General features: G+C 35.2%; 1 long non-coding RNA gene across 1 annotated transcript; it reads right to left on the bottom strand.

The window, feature by feature from the left end:
• Positions 1 to 6,989: 6,989 nt before the first annotated feature.
• On the bottom strand, positions 6,990 to 8,624 carry LOC143214618 (uncharacterized). Its single transcript, XR_013010181.1, has 3 exons — positions 8,074 to 8,624; positions 7,370 to 7,460; positions 6,990 to 7,295 (listed from the first exon to the last, which is right to left on the bottom strand). It is a non-coding gene; the product is annotated as an uncharacterized LOC143214618 (long non-coding RNA).
• Positions 8,625 to 12,847: the final 4,223 nt, after the last annotated feature.

Genomic DNA, 12,847 nt, shown 5'->3' with positions numbered 1-12,847 from the left:
TCGTTACTGTCATAATTGCATTAATAAAAATTGGTATATGAGAACACGTTGATGGTATTTATTAGGACTGATTGGAGAATACGAAAATGCAGGAAGTATTTTTTAGTTTATGAAACAATTTGTAGATATATTAGTTGTCAAACAAATAATAAAATAAATTGTATAATATATATAAATTGATTTTATACACACAATTTGATCTTCTGTCTTCCTATAATAAAAAAATACAGTCATAACTATAATTATAATAGAATTTCATAAAATATTGAGGTTATTGCAAACTCATCTTTTTTCGCGATGATGCTCTAATTTCATTGCTTCTCTCGAATGTCCATTTCCTTCCGAGACAGTGGCGTTTCTAGCAGGTGTAAATAAAAAATGTTGATATAAAATGTATCATAATTAAACTACAATTATTCTAATAACGTGGAATGTAGTACATATTAAGTTTTAGTTACCCGGATTTTCTTCTTCGACGTTAAGCACTCTTTACTGTTTCTCGTAATTTACGTATATGTACATTAGGGTGGACCTTATTTTTCGACCATGAAATTTTTTGGTCCCGGAAACCAGAATTGTAACAAATGTTGAGAAAATAATCTGGAAAAATTTTGGGGCCGATTGGATCATGGGAAAATGAGGCGCAGCAAATTTGAAAATTTTGAATTTTTTAAATCTTGACATAAATAGACGTTATGATATATCGTTGAATTTGTCTTTTTTCTCTCTAAGAATCCATATATAGCATAAACAGTTGTTGATAGAAAAAACATCCGTGACCTTGAAAACTTGAAATAATGACTTTGAAAAAATTTTTTTCTCTGATACTATATCCACCTCCTTATATGTATACTACAACTTTTGTTTGAAGAGTTTTTTCATATATACATGACTGACAGAGATACGGAAGCATACAACTGCGCATATAGCTATTTTCATAGCTACACATGCTGCCGAATAATGCAAATTACGCTTCGTAAACGAAAAAATAGGACTTTTGAGGCAGATAGCGCCTTAGATCGATGTTTTATCTGGCGTTTTTTTTTTGACTAGTGAAAAACCCGTGTTTGTATTATCGAGAAATGAGTAATGAATATCTTGCAATCCTGGAAGTCTCTCTACTCCCTTATATATGTATATATAAATAAATTCATTAATACGCTCCAATCTACAAAAGAAAAACAGTTATAATATCGGAAAAAGAAGTTATTATGAATAATAAGTAGTCTGACTGAAACATAGACTGAAGGTGGTCAATGATACCGCTGAACGGGGCGTTAAACTAATGGAGGATCATAATAAAATTTTATATAGAAACAAAGAGGAGAAATAATATATGTATACTATACAAACTGTGTGATGGAATATCGACAGCAGTATCCTGACGCCACAAAACAGATTTGTCAAAGGATTTTTAAATATTTTTTAATATAGAGAGAAACACCTGATCAATCCCTGCATGATTAATTGCTTTTTTAAGACGCATTGAAGACTGCTTATTAACTGAGAGTTATTAAATTTTTCATTTTCCTCAGAGTCAGTAAGTTCTTTATTTTTCTCGGAGTCACATTAAGTTTTCCATTTTTCTCGGAGTTATCAAATTTTTCATTTTCCTCAGTGTCGTCAAGTTTTTTCATATAGTCCAGTCGGCAGGTCGAAAAAAGGCGTCTACCTGGAAAGTATTCCGAACTTAATGAAATTTTGACACGTCATTTAGGGGTACTCTGGGGTGTCGAATCTCAGTTTTCGACCTCGAGGACTCTGTGCTAACTTGGGGAGGGGGAAAAACCACGATTTTTATTACCTTGTTTTGGTTTTTCGCCTATTACTCAAAAACTGTGGATCCTCAGAACTTTTGTTTTTCATTTTTGGAAAGAGCATTAAATTTTATTCAAACACTGGTCAATCTTTTTTTTGACCCAACAGGCACCGATAGACAGGCGTTCAAAATTAGGAAATGTTTCTCAAAATGACATTTTGAGCCACGCATTGTGACATTTAGCAGGCAATTGCAAGTTTTTGGCTCATAACTTTAGTTTTTCAACATATCTATATATAATCTTCATACTACGGATACCCCTTACATTTTCACTATTAACTGGGGAGGATAGCACAATTTATTTACTTCAACCGAGTGGATTCAAGCCTTTTTATATTTTTGTTGGTGTTATGTTTAATAGCAATATAGATATTAATAATAAAAAAAAAACATCCCCGATCGGACCCCGCCGTCGTTTTTTTCAGTTTTTGAGTAATAGGCGAAAAACCAAAACAAGGTAATAAGAATCGTGATTTTTTCTCCCAAGTTAGCACAGGGTCCTCGAGGTTGAAAACTCAGATTCGACACCCCAGAGTACCCCTAAATGACGTGTCAAAATTTCATTAAGTTGGGAATACTTTCCAGGTAAAAGTACCTGGCGACTGGACTATACGCGCTGTCGTAAAAAAAGTTCTGGTATGTTGATAGTCTAAAAATATGATCACAATGCTATTTTTCAATTTCTCTAAAAAACCTGCATTTGTCGAATTTTTGCGTGTTTTTCACTTTGTGTAATTAACATTTTGAACCAAAAAATCGGGAAAAAATCTCAAATATCAATTTCAATTAAATGCAATTATATGATTAAATTAATGCAAGCAAATGGGGAAAATTGACCGAAAATTGAATGGCACAACGGCTGTTTAAATACTTCGAAGGACTACCTCGTCCGGCTAGGCCCTTCATTCCAAATTGTAATATTCCAATATTCCAAACCATTTTAAATATATTCAAGTACTATTTAAAACTATTAATGAGTTTTAACAACAAAATATTTTAAATAGAAAACTAAATTTTGACATATAAGATAAGATTATAGCAAGCTTGCTATAAATGTCGAAAACTCGAGTCTGGCCAGATATGAGACATTCAATTTTCAGGAAACACTATTCTATGATGACGAACGGAGAAAAGGGAAGTGAAGCTCGGGGGCTTCGGTCGCCGTGGAGTGGAGTGAAACATTGTAACATATATATTGATACGGGTCGGGTCGGGTATATCGGTGTGAGACTACTAATCAAACAACAAAGCTTAATTATTTATCATTACTTTTTTATAGGATTTTCCTTAACATATTTGGTGAATTTTGTTTCTTTTTATGAAAATGGTACCAAAATTATATAATTCCGATGATATTTGCTTATGCAATGAGCGACGCAAGTTTCGGACACAAAGAAGGACAGCGTCGGGAAAAGAAGAGACGCGGATAGTCCTTATTCTTTTAAGATTTCGACTTCGACTTCGTCTGCTAGATCTTCGCCTCGTCGCACAATGTACTCATAAATGAATCATGTTTCAGGAAGTGGTTCAGTTCAGAATGAAATAAAATAATGTTACACGCACTTTTTAAATAGCGTCATATATGGTGCAAGAAATATTCGTATAGAGTCAAATAGAATTATTTTTTTAGATATCTTCGTGCGAAATACTGCCTCTAAATAACATTGTATGGATAGGAGCCGTCGAAAATTAGTTTAATTAGTTAATACTTTTATCTTGTTACTACCTCTGCTTTAATAATTGCTGTCAATAATGCTGTCGAGCATTACAAGTATGGGATAAATAAGTAAAAAAATTAATTTTCTGTTTCCTACTAAGGATCTTAATAAGAACGATTGAATTTTGTCATTACATAACATAACAGAATATTTTTTAAGAATCATTATTTTATATATAACGCAATAATGTTCAAATTACTATTTAAATTCCAATATACATTTGTAGAATATTACGTAGTAGTTACTTTCATTTTTCCTTCATCTATAAACTATCGATTATATTGTAAACAATTATTACAATGGTGATAATAACGGAAATAAGAATACAATAAGAGAATTATACATATACATATAGTATTATAAGGCAATTACAGAATGGGTAATGTCAGCATTCTACTATATCATTCTTCTTCCACTTGACGAATATTAGGGCTGCAGGCGAGCCGAGCTAAGCTCGAGCTCGACTGGTCGAGTCGAGTCGAGACTCGATTGGTCGAGCCGAGTCGAGTACTCGCACGAAGCGAGCGGCTCGCACGATGCGAGTAGCTCGCATCGATGCAAGCTACCCGCATCGAAGCGAGCTACTCGCGTCGACGTCATCGGCTCGCATCGGTGCGAGTTACTTGCATCGATGCGAGTCCAGTCGAGCTTACCGCGGCTCGCAGCGAGCGTGTGATTCGTACGAAATGAACGGCTGCATGAAGGAATCGACTCGAAATAAATTCAAACGTAATACGACATTGAAGTTCTCGCAGTGCCACGTTTAAATTATTATGTTGGATGTGTCTTATCATGATTATTAATGTATATTTTTTCAGATTTTACAGACTTTGCGAACAGGTTTTAAAAAATTGGAAATTACCAAAAATTCGGAAAAATGCATATTTCCTATTGAAGTTTGGGAAATATCAGGTATATAAAAATTCAATAATGAGATATTGTTAAAACAACCGTTTTTAATTTTTTCCAGAATTTTTTATGTAGTGCATCGTACTTAAAAAAAATAAAAATAATCTTTTCCGATATTTCTTTACCTTTTGTAGGTGTATTATGTAATAGTGAACATTCTTGTATTCAGAAAAATAAAGTACAAACTTTAAAAAATGCAATGCTCTTAAAAAAATAATTTTAAAAATATTTTATTTGCCTATATTTCAATTAATATGAACAATACTTCCAGCAGATACAATTAGTGCAGACGGCAAGGTCTCCCGCTGCGAATCGAATCCCGCTTTTTTTCTTTTTTGTTAACCATATAATTGTTGTAGAGATATATTAAATATATTTTTCAAAGCACCGATCTCACCGATGCGAGAAGATAGCTTACTCGCACCGAAGCGAACGGCTTACACGAAACGAACAATGTATACAATGTATCTGATGTGTAGCCGTGAAATGAGTTTTATTTTAAAGTTTCCAGAGTACATAACTCGTTTATTTATATTAATATGTTAGTTGTGTCCCATCGTGATTATTAATGCATATGCTTTTCAGATTTTCGAATTATGCGAACGTCTTTAAAAAATTGCATATTTTAAAACATTCGAAAAAAATGCATATTTCCTATTGAAGTATGGGAGATAACAGTTTTATAAAAATTCAGTAATGGGATATTGTCGAAATCATTTTTCTTAATGTTTTTCAGAATTTTATATATACCATATATATATATATAGTGCAATGTACTTAAAAAAAATAAAAATCAACTTTTTCGATATTTCTTTACCTTTTGTATGTGTATTATGTAATATTGAACATTTTTAACAAACGTAAAAATGCAATATAAATATTGCTTTGACAATATATTTGAGAAATATCACTACAACAATTATATGGTTAAGAAAGAAGAAAAAAAAGTGTTTAACGAAAAAGAAAATCATTCGGTGTGGGATTCTAATCGTATCTGCTGGAAGTATTGTTCATATATTGAAATATAGACAAATAAAATATTTTTAAAATTATTTTTTTAAGAGTATTGCGTTTTTTAAAGTTTGTACAATATAATAATTTAAACGTGGCACGGCGAGAACTTCAATGTCGTATTACGCTTGAATTTATTTCGAATCAATTCCTTCATGCATGCCGTTCGTTTCGTACGAATCGCACGCTCGCCACAGTGCGCCGAACCATTGACAAAAATCGAAAAAGTCACTGCTTCATATCGATTTAAAACAATGTTCATACTATGTCAAAATAAATCAGTTTTTGAGAAAAAGATTTAAAAAATTCAGTAGGAAATTAGTTACAAGCGAATCTGTACGCGAATTTTAGGAAGATCAAATAGTAGACGTTTGTTGTTCAATTAACACAGATCTACAAAGCGTATTTGTTAAATTTTCAATATAGGTCCACATGAAGAAGTTGTATAATGCAACTTTTAGTATTTCTTCCACAATTCCGATCAATTGCTATTTATGCAAAAAATTTAATTTAAAACGAAGTTTCAGTTTCGGAAGAACTGAACTGCGAATTCATATATCTACTGAAAACCACCAATAAAACAAAATTTTGTTTATAAATATCGTTTTTTAATGTTTAAATAAATACTATATTTATAATAATATCATATTGTGATTGCTCTCAATATAAATAAAAAACCACTTTGTTTCATGTCTCTATCATAAACAGAACAAAAGTTATTGAATTTTGTCCAAGAAACAGGCATTCCGGCGCACTGTGGATCGGTGCGAGCTGAGCTAAGCTCGACTGGATTGATCGAGCCGGTCGAGTACTCGCATCGATGCAAGTAACTCGCACCGATGCGAGCCGATGACGTCGGCGCGAGTAGCTCGCTTCGATGCGGGTAGCTTGCATCGATGCGAGCTACTCGCATCGTGCGAGCCGCTCGCTTCGTGCGAGTACTCGACTCGACTCGACCAATCGAGTCGAGCTTAGCTCGGCTCGCATTTTGCGAGTACTCGAACAGCCCTAACGAATATCTCGTCGATTGTGGAACTTTTACCGCTGTGGTATATCAGATCACTGTAACTTTCCCGTTATCCCCGCGCCCACTCGCGCCCACTTACCGGTCCCGCGGAATAACACAGGGGCTGGCAGTCTTTAATAGTATCTCGTCGGTGATGCGGCGAATGCCGTTATACAGGGCAGCGCCGTCGGTAAGGGCAGATCGCACTAATGTGGCAGACGTCGATAAAGTAGATTTCTATTGTACAAATATGTAGCAGTTTTCCTTTTTACCGACAATACTGATTTTTGAATGAATATTCACTAGTCATATGCAAGGAGAGAAAACGAAAAAAAAATAATTTGTGCAAAATAAAAATTCTCTGCATCCATTGCAAGAGATGGAAGCTAAGATTAAAATGTCCCCATGCAAAAAAAGACAAAGTGTCGTATAAGGGAAAAGAAAATTTACTTTTTCTTATTTTTTAATACGCCGCAGGGAGTTGGTAAAGACACATGGACAATGACACAAGGAATATATATATATATATATAATAAATATTATAATTTTTTATTATTACTATGCTTTATTATTGGACGAACACCTAAATATCTCTTCAGGTTATTGTGATGCAAAAAATATTTGTTACGTAACGTGCACGGTGTGCCAGATATTTGGTCCATTGACACCATGCGCATTACGTAACAAATATTTTTTGCATCACAATAACCTGAAGAGATATTTAGGTGTTCGTATTTAAACGGAACACCCTGTATATTGTGATTATTACACGTTGTTGCCTCTGCTTCCCGAAACTTGTGGCCCGTAGCACGTTCTGGCATAGGTGGGATACCTAAAAAATACAAAGAAAATCAGTAATGTACAATATATGCATGTGTGTTGAATGGCATAATTAGATATACGTACCACGCGAAAAATTAGAGGTCTTCCTCTTCCCCGGTTGCCGCAGCTTCCTTCTACTCCTTCCCTGGATAGCACATTATATTTATCCTCTGTTCTGTAAATTAGATTTTCAATTACACAGTGAGTAAAGGTGAGTATTTAATCTTCTTCGCTTATTGCTCATCTCAACGAATTTTCTAATTTCTGGTGCTACAATTACAAAAGGTCTTCTGACGTTTTTCATCAACTAATATACCTAACTGATTCAAATATTGCAATGATATTTATAAAAAATCGATTAAGTTGAACTACAAACAAAAGAATGTACTACCAGAAATAAAAAAATTCGATGATGAGAAGCAAGTGAAGAAGATTAAATACTTGCCTTACTGAATTGGTTTAAGCCATCATTTTGCCGATTTAGAATATTGCTAAGCTAATTCTAATCTGAATGGGCCAAAGCTGAATTGTGTTGGATTTGTTTAAAGTGATAAATGATAATAATGATAATGAAAAGAGAGTGATAAAGTGATAAAGAAACAAACAATTTACTATTTTGGACTCTACATTGAAGTGAACATACTCGCCCCGTAGCACCTCATACGTGATGGCAAATGGCACTGTCGCGTGGTGTGCCGACAAGCGTTCTCACGCTTTTTCACGCGAAGATTTTGGGAGACATTTGAGCAAAATGAAACCGATTAACCAATATAAATATGTACAAATACCTTCCGTTCTTCCTTCCTTCCACGTAGTGCACGTAATCCAAGTAATCCACGTAATCACATAATCCAAGCAAGTCAATCTAATAAATAGTCAAATAGTCAAATGCCGCAACGCAGACCGCACTCGCGAGTGTAACGTGTAACCACAGAGCGAAGCTATGTAAATATATCTGTGATTGTGTCAAGAAAAACGCTGCATGTCACAATTTCAAAAAATTTCAGTTTATGCATTTATTGAACTTTATAGTGTAGGATTAGGTATTTACCAGAAAAAACGTAACGAAAATCAATACAAAAGGCTCGAAAAAATAATACAATTTATAACCAATGTCCTTGTCAAAGCATTAGTGATCAAAACTTTAAACGACAATATCTCGAAAGTGAAAGTACAATGTGACATGCGGCGGCGTCCTCCTGACAACCACAGATATTACGACCGAGCTAAGCGAACGAGAACTTGAGAACTGTTGAGAGTTGAGAGAATAACTGAAAACTGCTGAAAACTGAACGGCAGTTTCCCCTTCCCTGACGTATCGTCGTATCCGTGAGCGGTGTCGACCGCGCTTGCCCGTGTTGGTGCAGGTTCGATTGCACGCGCGCTACACAACAAACGTACCTCTACCATGTCCGTGTGACTACCTGCTCGACTGATCGACGCCGACGCGTTCCTTCGATTTTCACGTTGCCGAAGTTTCGGAAGCATGAGGCGAAAAGTCGGAATCTGGAGACGGCGCGCATTTGAATCTCGGGCACAGCACGCGGCGCGACGCACATTTTGCTATAACTTTTGATCTAAAAGAGATATCGAAGAGAAATTAGGCCTAATTTTTTTTGAAAAATCGGTTTTAACGATGTAAAAAGAAATATATTTTGTATTTTTTAAATAATGGTTTCGTTGATTCTTAAGGTATAGCCGGAAAAGATGGTCAGAAGTATCCAACCAAATTTGTTTTTAGTCACGTCATGTTCAACAGAAAATTATGAAAAAATTCATGAATATTCTACCGAATAGCATACACTACTGAGATTTTTTTCAAAATTTTTGGTTGCAAAATCGATTTTTAAACAAATCGGAAAACATAAAATTGCCGATTTTATGTATATACATACATCAAAGTCTTCAGTTGACCACATTTATATTGTTACGTTAGTTGTGTCTCATCCTGATTATTAATGTGTATTTTTTCAGATTTTTCGGATTACGGAAACATGTTTTAAAAAATTGAAAACCTCCAAAAATTCCAAGAAAATGCATGTTTTGTATTGAAGTGTTAGAGACTCCAGTTTTATAAGAATTCAGTACTTGGATATTATTGAAGCAACCGTTCTTAATTTTTTTATAATTTTTTAGAGGTTGGGTAGTCGTTAACAAAACAAGTACATATATACGGCTGGGAATCTTCTGGCCCCGAATCGAATCCCGCATCTATAATCGTTTTGTTCGGTAAATACTTATTGCTTCGAGTTTTAATGAAAAGTTTAACCAAAAACATTTTTTAATTGTCTACATTTATTTTCAACTTAAAGAATTGATGCAGTTCGCGCTGTCGACTTTCGCTGTCCACTTTTTGTAATTGAAAAAAAAGAAACACAATTTAAGTTATGATTGCGAAGTGCAGAATGGTTTCGAGGTATTCGAAAATACCGCTACAGGTGGTCCCCTGTGTATCTATATCTTCGAGTAACTAATTACAAATTTTGTATCTATTATTCGTGATCCGAAATTTGTATCTAGGAGAAAAATTAAGGGCAAATTCGGAATCAGCGCAAAAAACTCTATAAGAATCATCCAACAGTAATTGTTGAAGAAATTTGGTGTTGCGGAGACTGTAAATCAAATGGGAAACTTTCTTCCAGCAGATCTATTAATGGGTCTATTAACTTTTTTCCGTGTAACATTTTGTTTATTTTCTCGTTTCTTTGTTATAATAAATGGAAGCTTATGTTAATTTGTTGTTCTTCATTCTTTAATAAGCCCCTTTTAATTTCCCATCAGTTTCAACTCCATAAAGTTATAGTTTTCTGTAAAATCCGTATCAATGCCTCCGGATCGGAACCTTTCTGCCAGGGGTTGTATTAATTCGAGTAACTGTAACTTTTTTAATGTTGGACTATATGGATTTGGACTTTTCGTGAGAAGTTGGAGAAATTAGTTTACTGCACGATGTGAAAAGATATGTAGTGGACATGGCGCGTTGGAAAGAGGGACTTTCCGGACGCGGAAATTTCATCCTTCTCAAGTGCGCGCTGTGGACGGTTGCATTGAGGGTTCGGTCGTAAAAGTGACGATTACCAGAACCCTGACTCAACCGTTGCAATGTCCTTGGCAGCGACGACTTTGAATTGTTTTGGGGAAGGAAACTTTCTCCTTACTCTTGAGGAACGGAGAATTCCTCCCCTTATTTTAACGGTCTTTCTCACGTTGCTAATCCTCCCACCAAAAAGGATTTTTACCAGTGGAAAAAAAGCTTGTGGCACTCGTTGAGAACGCATCGCTCTAGAGTTGCCCGCGCTACGTTAATTTATATCTCTGTACTTTGTTAGTACTCGATAGTCATTAACGTTTATAATCTAGTTTTCTCGTTATTGTTATTATTATTACATCTTGTTTTGTTTTGTTATTGTTACGTGTTATTGTTTTAATAAATATCTATATCGTTGTCTGTTAACCACGCGAAACATCATAGACACTGAATTACCCGTCATCCTAAAGATATTTTTCCAGAAATTGCAGTTGGCCGGAATTGTAGAGAAAATAGGTACTAAATGTTGCATTTCACAACTTTTTTATGTGGGGCCTATATTGAAAATTTAAAAGATAGTTATAATAATTAACCATTTGCAGCTGTTTTAATTTCGGAGCTGTTTTAACTCGAAAATGAAACATCTCGTTCTAGGTAGAATAATTTCGTTCTATACGATTCTTTTCATTTGATGGATATGAAATTGATTGTAATACCTCATACAATAATTAAAGGTTTAGTAATTGATTAGCTACCAACATGTTTAACAATGTAAACAATATTTTGCATAATGGGACAGCAATTTTTAGTGGTGATTTCGAGTCACCACTGGAGTGCTAAGGGTTAAAGATGGTAGAAATTGCAGGATATTACAACAATGACAAATATTATAAAGCAGATACGCTAACGTTACCGTTATCGCGTCAGAAGGAATAGCTGCAAGCTGCAAGTACAATTGTATAGAGTATAGAATTTCGGGGAAAACTGGGAAGAGAGGCAGGGTTGCCGGAGGATTAATTATGGCGTGGAAGAACCGACGCGACGGTGCCCGTAAGGATAATTACGGTCGCTTAGAGTGGCCGGACTATGGCAGGGTAAGACGTGGTTTCCCTCGGGTCTCAATTATCCATCGGGCCTTAATTTGTCCAGGCTGTTTGTCTCTCGATCAAGCCGGTTGGTCGAGGTCCTGGTACTGTACTTTGGAAATGAAATGGATGATTATGTGAAAATTTGCTTGTCAAACGAACATTCCGGGAAAAGGTTCAGGTAATTTCGTGCAGAAAATCCAGAGTTGTTTTGGTAACTACCCAGGACTTATTGGCCTGAGTTTTTCGCGCTGATTCCGAATCTGTTTTCAATTTTTTTCCTATACGCACAGTTTTTCAGGAACAAGGCTTTGAAAAAAAAACATATTTTTCAACTTCAAACAAATATTGTGATGTTATTATAAAAGATATTGAATTGTTCTTTCTGGCAAAAGATTCTGTAGACTTTCCCGAATACAGTGATATCCAATATTAATACATTATGATTGATTAAACGTGTTTAATCAATGATTAAATACGGAGAGATTTCGTCGCGTCGGCGCACAGTGGAAAATTTGGACCAGACTCGATTCAAAATCAAAGAACTTTCGATAGAAATGAGGTAGAGCGATGAAATTTTTTTAAAATGAAAGCTGAAACTTTGCAGAATATGGGAAAAATAGGGAAGTTATGGTACGAACGTTTTTTAACCGAGAAAATTCGTTAAACATGTAGAATTTAAAGAAATCGATTTTGCAATATCCTGAGGTCGTAGACAAATTTTGAGACCAGATTTGAAATCGACGTGAAAAAATCTACGGGAAATGATATATAGCAAAAATTAAAAAAAAAATTTCCGCGCGTGGTATTGGAAAAACCACAATTTTCTCGAAATTGTGCAAGTTTAACGAATTTTCTCAACGTTAAAAAACGTTCTTACCATAATCTCCCTATTTTTCCCATATTCTGTAATGTTTCAGCTCTAATTTTTAAAAAATTTCATCGCTCTACCTTATTTCTATCAAAAGTTCTTCGATTTTGTCTCCGATTTGGACGAAAGGTCACACTGTGCGCCGTCTCCAGACTCTGACTTTTCGCCTCATGCTTTCGAAACTTCGGTAACGTGAAAACTCAGCCCGTCTGAGTGCCTGTTCAATTGCTTGCGCGCTACACACAAGCGTACCTCTACTCTGTCTGTGTGAACTACCTGCTCGACTGATCGACGCCGACGCGTTCCTTCGATTTTTACGTTGCCGAAGTTTCGGAAGCATGAGTCAGAAAGTCGGAATCTGGAGACGGCGCGCATTTGAATCCCGGCACAGCGAGCGACGCGGCGATAACAGAACATACGGACAATAGGACGTCCTTATATTCAATCTAATCCTCTTTACTTATATTAGGGTATGTATTCGGATAATGGGGGTACGGATACGGGAGTCTCTACTGTATTCAAAGAACAAGTAGACATAATTGAAATCGTAATTCTAATTGCAATATTTTGTAGGACTC

Source organism: Lasioglossum baleicum, chromosome 12 (genome assembly GCF_051020765.1).
Source record: "Lasioglossum baleicum chromosome 12, iyLasBale1, whole genome shotgun sequence".
Lineage (NCBI taxonomy): Eukaryota > Metazoa > Arthropoda > Insecta > Hymenoptera > Halictidae > Lasioglossum > Lasioglossum baleicum.
The sequence above is the reverse complement of the archived record's forward strand: the minus strand, read 5'-3'. Positions and strand labels throughout refer to the sequence as shown.